Below are 6,037 nucleotides of genomic sequence, written 5' to 3'. Positions count from 1 at the left end.
CCCATTAGTTATTTGGCAGCCTCTCTCCTACCATCGTTTATTTGACTCTCAAATTTATTTGTGGACCAACCTCTTGTGTGTTGCTTTGGTTGGTGTTTTAAGTCCATTTGAGACTTTTATATATATACCTGTGGATCTTTTATCGTCGTCTTTTGAATGACAAGCATTACCCACGTATCACTCATTTCTACCTTTGAAAGTCGGTGTCGGGTTGGGACATCGAGATGGAGAAGCTTATTACTACATTTATGTTCTTTGGTTCAAGCTAAAATCACTGCCATTACCTCACCCCCCTTAATTGACATTTATTACTCCTACCACTTGAGAATCGTTGCCCTATGGAGGGACATGGTGATGGAGGAGTTTTACTACACTTCTGAGCATTGTGTATAGACCCACTACCTGCAAATGATAGGAGTGTACCCTACATCCAGTTGGGCCTCATGGAAGAAACCACCAGCGTGAGGGGGAGTGTTGGAAGATATGGAGGACTGCTATTTTATACGAGAATATCCTATATATCATTTGTAGCAAGTTGGGAGTTCGTGATGTTCTCTCACCCACAGATTGAGGAGTGTTGGAAGATGGACCCAAGCCCACAAGACCAAGGAAGGCCCACATATTCAAGAGTGTTGGAAGATGGGCCCAAGCCCATAAGATATAGACCCACCACGATCACACGAGCTGGTGGGACCAAGCATGATCACGTGAGGTGGCATGATATGTCTTACACAATAAGAAGTCTTATAGAGCTAAAATTATTATGGAAGTAGGTTTCATAGAAAAGTTTCAGTTTAAAGGTGTTTTGGTCATGTTAGTCTTCTATTTATATTAGGTTATTTAATTATGCAAGGACTTATCTTTAAGTGCTAGAGTTTAGGTGTAATTAGGACAAATGTAGTTTAATTGTAATTGGACTCTACTACCTTCCTTTATTATAAATAGAGGTTCATGTACTCTGATTACTTCAAGTCAATAAAGTATTTCTCTTTTCCATACATTCAACACTCTTGAGCTCAAAATCCATACCATCATACTTGTTGATTCCTAGTGTTGATCCTTCTCTACCAACCATTGCTCTCTATCACAAACCAAAGCTCTAATACCACTTGTTAGGAATTAGACACCCTAATTCCAAACTAACGAGAGCAATCATAATAATCGCAGAAGAAAGGAAAAGCAAGTGCAAAAAAATAATAAGATTTATACAAGTTCGCCTTAAAGTGAGACTAGGTCCTATTTTTTGTCGTTGCAGAAATCCACTATAAAGATGAAATAGTTTACAAGAGAAATCGCATACACTTACAGGTGTTTTTTCTAACCTCTCTCGCGCTGCAACTCCAACACCTTCTCGGTGATGAAAAAACCCAAATAGCGGTGCCTCTCAATTATAAAAAGAAAATTACGGCAACCGCGATACAAAAGTAAAATTCCTAAATTACCCTTAATGAAATAGCAGTTAATATATCATGGACCGGGCGGGGGCTTTGTCCCCTCACCCCTAGGAAGGGGCCTTCCTACCCCCTACCCCCCCCCCCTCCAACCCCTTCGGCGACCTTACCAAGGAGGTCAATCCATGTACCAACTTAGCGTAGGGCATTGATTAAGCTCCACAACTTAACATGATTCGTGTCTCAGTAGGTTCTGGACTGGAAGGTTGGTGCTGTGTGGAGGGACCTGCAAAAGAATCAGTGGCCTGCATGGACTCATCGACCGAATCGGTACAAATAGAACATGGGGTAAATTCGGATTGAATAATGTGCGAAGAATGGTGTGAGGAGGAAGAAGGAGAGTTTTTTGTTTGGATAAGACAGGGTTCCATAAAGTTAAAAAAATGGAGAGAGGAAGGGGGTTGAGCCTAAGATGATTTTATGAAAGAAAACTTGTGTTCATCAAATTGAGCATGGCATGTGATGTAGATCCGAGAGGTGACTGGATCAAGGCAGTGAAACCCTTTATAAGAGGGACTGTAACCCAAAAAGATGCAGGGAATACTACGAGGTGAAAAACTATTAGACATATAATCACATAAACGAGGATCAACACAACAACCAAAGAGATGAAAATTTTCATAATGTGGAAAGGAACCATATAAAAGTTCAAAAGAGGGTTTACCTTCAATAAGTGATGTGGGAAAATGGTTGATGATGTAAGTTGCAGTGCTGAAAGCTTCAACACAAAAGTGAAGAGAGAGATGAGAGTGAAAAAGAAGTGATAGACCACTCTCAGTCACATGATGATGTTTGCGCTCTGCACGTCCATTTTGGGCAGGTATACATATGTAAGAAATTTGATGATGGATGCCAGAGGTATGAAGATGAGTTTGGAAACAAGTGCTAGGAAATTTTCCCCATCCATCACTTTGGAAAATTTTAATATGGGCCAAATATTGATTTTCCACAATTTTTTGAAATTGGGTAAAAATATCATAAAAATCGAATTTGAATTTCAAAGGATTTAGCCAAGTGAAACGGGAAGATTCATCGATGAAGATAACATAATATGCAAATCCTAAATGAGACTTGACAATTGAAGGGGCCCATATGTCACAATGATTAAGATCTAACACATTAGATGACCTATGTTCATGACATGGATAAGGCATAGGATGACTTTTTTCAAGTTGACATGAACTACATAATGATGGGGAGGGAAATAAGGAGGTAAGATAAAGATGTCCTTGTTTATGTAAAGAAGAAATAATAGAATGATTCACATGTCCATGGAGAGCATGCCATAAATCATAGGAAGCATGTAAAGATTTATCGTTAAGGACAAAAAGAAGGACAGGGTTGCCATGCTCCAACACATATAAACCTCCATCTCTCTTACCGGTTGCCACCACCATTCCTGTGAGACGACTCTAAATAGTGAAAATATTATTAGTAAATATAGCGGTTAAAGGAAAATCAGACGTTAATTTACTGATAGAGAAGATTTTTGGTGAGATGAGGAACAAATAAAACATGTAACAACTGAATATTGGGGGTAGGAGAGATAATACCAGTGTGTGAGATTAACAAGGAGGCACCATTCCCCACAATTACAGAGTCCTTACCCGTGTACGGAGTGGATTGATCCAGGATGGATGGGTTATTGGACAAATGAGTGGAAGCCCCAATGTCCAAGAACCAGTCAGAGGGTGTAGATCCATTGAGAGTGCACGATCCAGTGAAAGCTTCAACAAGATGGGCACGAGACTTGTTGGATTCACTACGGACATAACGTTGGCTACAATGATCAACATAGTGACAGTCAAAATGGCATATCTGGCAGTGAGGAGGGTGGCGTCCTAGACCAGAATGAGTGTGACCATGGATGACATAATGGCAGCCAGAACCATTGATGCGGTCTTGGGTGCGACCAAAGTAGCGGCAGGTGGACCGGTCCGATCCACGGGAGGCAGCCGCGAGAGAAATAGGCTCTCAAGAGATTTCTGGAAAAGATCAAAGCTCTCAGCTCTAGAGACGAGGTTAGAGAAATGGGGGGAAAGGCGTGGGGGCCATTTGTGTGACGGAGAAGGTGGAAAATTTGCACCGAGTCTACGGAGAATCAGTGGAGTTTGTTGGTGTTGTCAACAAGTCTGCCAATCGTGTGAAGTTGATCACAGAGACCCTTGAAAACACACGTGTAAGCCACAATGGATTGATTGCTGCACTTTAGCTATTGGAGATCGTCTTTGAGACAGATTATCGAGCATTTGATCAATGAATAAAGGCATTTTCTAATGCTAGCCAGACCTCGCGCGCAATGGAGAGGCCAACAGCTTTGGCCATTGCCTCCTCAGTGAGTGAGGAAAGGAGGAGGTTGAGAAGGTGTTGATCCATTGCTCTCCATGCCAAGTATTCGGCAATAGGGGTGGTAGAATTCATGGCGGCAAATTGAGGTGGTGGCGCGAGGGTTCCGTCCATGTAGTTGAGGAGATTTTGACTTTCTAGAAGAGGAAGAAGTTGGTATTTCCACAGGAGGTGGGTTGTGGGTGAGAGTTTAATGGTGATCATGTGGATTAGGGTATGAAATGGGAAAAGATAAAAAAATGATTCAACAGCCATTGAGGTTTGACATTTTTTTAAACCTTTGTGAATTGGGCCGAACACGGGATTGAACCACGAGCTGATGCTAACCCAGGTTCCCTTGCTTGGGTTGGATGAAGGCGGCTCAAAGAGACATTAGCCCTCGGGCTCGAAGGAAAAATAAACAAGGCGATCGAAATCAGGGAATGCCAGTGGTCTCTCGGGAGAGGAAGCGGCACCGTGGGATGCGTCAAGGATGCAACAGCAAAGAAAGGTGGAATGCCACGGGCCATCGTGTCGGGATAGAATCTAAGGGGTGGTGACTATGCCGGTGCCAAGCCAAGAGCCGATATGCAGAGGTGGGCAGCAGTGGAAGCATAGCAACAATGTGTAAAGGGGAAGCTTCTCTCTGAATATAATGGCTATCAGATAAATAGTGGATTGACATTGATTGATACCATATAAAGTTAGGTCTCAGACCCATCCCAAAATGATTAGCCAACTTAGAAAGTTTCTTTCCCAACTAATAAACTCAAGATTTTTGTATTCATTAATCTATGTGGGACTATTTTTTAACAGTCCCCCTCACGTGTAGGCCCTTTTTTTTTTTTTTGCTCCACATGAGGATAATTTTGGTGGAGGCCCACATATGAGTACCTGCTCTGATACCATGCAAGTTTTTAATAAAAAAAAAATTCTTCACCACGATTATAACTAAGATTACAAGAGTATTTATACATAAAAATGGTAACAGAAAAATGTTACTATTGGCTCAGTGATCCTTCGATTCTGGTAATGGAAGAGTAGTCTATAGTCTTCCGTTACGGCGGCATATCGTTCACACAAACAACTTGTATTCTCCAACATGTTGTTGTTATTCAGCAACGCAAGTTATGATTATTTGCAGAAGTCAATTAGCAGCCGCAAAAGGAAGAAGAAGAGTCTGTTTGAATAATATGTTTTCTTTAAGTACTCTTCTCCATTATTTTTAGAATACTTATAGCAACAGTGCTGTGTTAGCCTTGGTTTTTATTTGAATCTTGTTGACTGGTCTTCCTCGTGAATCTACTACTACTTGCATACTTCTGATTATTATCGTTGTTCTGCCATTGCTGTGATTATTGTCGTTCTATTGCTTCTGTGATTTATGGCTCAATCGAGAAGCCATTTTTTGGAAAGAAGCTTAGAACCTTATCTTCTTCTTCGTATCCAGGCTTTACGTGATCTGTAGCAGGTATCCAAACCGTCTATAAGTCTTCTGGATTTGCGTCTCTTTCGTTTCTTTTGAACTAGATTTGCAGGCTAACCACGAAGTAATCGAAAAGAGGGAACACAAGGGAGATTTCAAACAGACTGATAACCGCAAAACAAGTGGAGTTCTGATCGCCTACGACAATAGGAGATCATTAACGTCTCTCGTGACGAAGAAGAAAATCTGAGCAAGAATTTCTGAAACATCCAATTTACAATTAAAGACTGATCATTGGTATCGGACCATCAACAACATATAAATACTTCTATCAGATAGCTACGGTTGTTGGATGTGAAGCTAACAAGATTGCTGGAGTTTTTTTTTGCATCTGTTACCTCAACAGCTCTCCATGTCGAGACAAATTCTGCATCTGCCACCTGGTAAGCAACTGTTATTTGAATACTCAACAACAGCACATGGTGAAGGTGTCATGACATGCCCTTATTTTCTTGTGGATGCTATCTGTTCTATTACTGGTTTTAATAGTTTGATCAACGAAGCTTCTTTACATCTGCTTCCTCAGTCCTTGTTGCCATTGAATAAATTAGATTCGAAGCACCTGCTGTCATTAGAGCAGCTTCTATCTACACCTGGTGGGCCTGCTTTGATATGAGAAGCAGTTGCTGTTGTTTGAATTACTAACAGCAACACGTGCAATCCTTTGAAGTCAATAAACTCCACGTCAAGAAGCAGCTGGAATGGACATTGTGCGATTTCTGGAAGTCCATTATTCAGAGAAGCATGACGTGATCTCCAGCATAACCAGATTATT

The sequence above is a fragment of the Aristolochia californica genome, unplaced genomic scaffold, assembly GCF_029961685.1.
Source record: "Aristolochia californica isolate CCGP_79_NKW_82.1479 unplaced genomic scaffold, dmAriCali1.0.hap1 SCAF_9, whole genome shotgun sequence".
Classification (NCBI taxonomy): Eukaryota; Viridiplantae; Streptophyta; class Magnoliopsida; order Piperales; family Aristolochiaceae; genus Aristolochia; species Aristolochia californica.
This window is presented reverse-complemented; position numbering follows the sequence as displayed.